A 1,081-nucleotide genomic window follows, 5' to 3' on the forward strand; every position below is an offset into this window, starting at 1 on the left:
TACAACTGCAATTGGTTCATCATCTTCTTCAAAATCTATCTCAACATTATGAATGATAACCCATTCTTGGGTTGGCATGGGAGGAGGTGTAGCATATTGTGTTGAAGAAGGAGGAGGACATCTAGTTTCAGTGGCTTCTTCTTGAGAGGCACCCTCTCCTAGAACAATAACAATGGTAGGAAAAATGGGAGTTATTGAGGCCTGTGGGATAGCTTGTAATCCTGCAGTAATCCCATGTTCAGCGACAGTTTTTTAGGAATTGAGACTCTTTCATTTTGGCATCCAACTGCCTCTTGAGCTCCCAATTATTAATTGGTACTGCAGCCTCTTCTAGATCAGTGGAAGTAGTCTTCCTTAGATTATACCTCGTTCTTCTTACACATTCTTTATGGAATTTGGCTTGAGGGTTATCAGTAGCTTTTCCCTTTTTCTTCTCCTTGGTAGAACTTGGCCAGATCCTTAAACTTAGCCATTGTCTTGTTCTCTCCAGAACCTTTGCAGTAATAATTTCAATATCCAACTCTTCTTGGTTAGACCATCTAATAGGAGCGAGGGTTATTTGATCAATTCCCTTTACTTTGAACGTAGGATCATGAAGCTCACCATCGTTCCTTAATGCCTTTGGGATATTTGTCTCAATTTCAAATTTTATAATATGTGGCACTGACAACCTATAATATCCTTTCTCTCTTGCCTCAAATTTGTCCTGGAAATTAGCCCAAATATCCTCTAAAGCTGGCTTGTGACCCTTGTAAGAAATAGGCATCATTTGTTTTAGCTTACCATATGGGTCATATAGGTCCCTTGAGTAATTAAATTCTTTCAAGCTCAAATCCTGGAGCTCTTGTTCTATCGTCTTGGCTGCATGTATATTAGGATATATATAATGTTCTAGAGACATGGTTAAAGTAATCCCTATCTTATGTTTCAAAGTAAAAAATGCCTGTAGTTCCACCAATTGCCTAGCATGTTCCAAAATAATTATTTTGTTGCTGCAAAATATTGGTAAAAGAAAAGGATTCCCTATGAATCCACTAACTCATAGATAGGTTGATTGTTGGTTTTGTAAGAACCAACACCC

This window comes from Cryptomeria japonica, chromosome 11 (assembly GCF_030272615.1).
Source record: "Cryptomeria japonica chromosome 11, Sugi_1.0, whole genome shotgun sequence".
Lineage (NCBI taxonomy): Eukaryota > Viridiplantae > Streptophyta > Pinopsida > Cupressales > Cupressaceae > Cryptomeria > Cryptomeria japonica.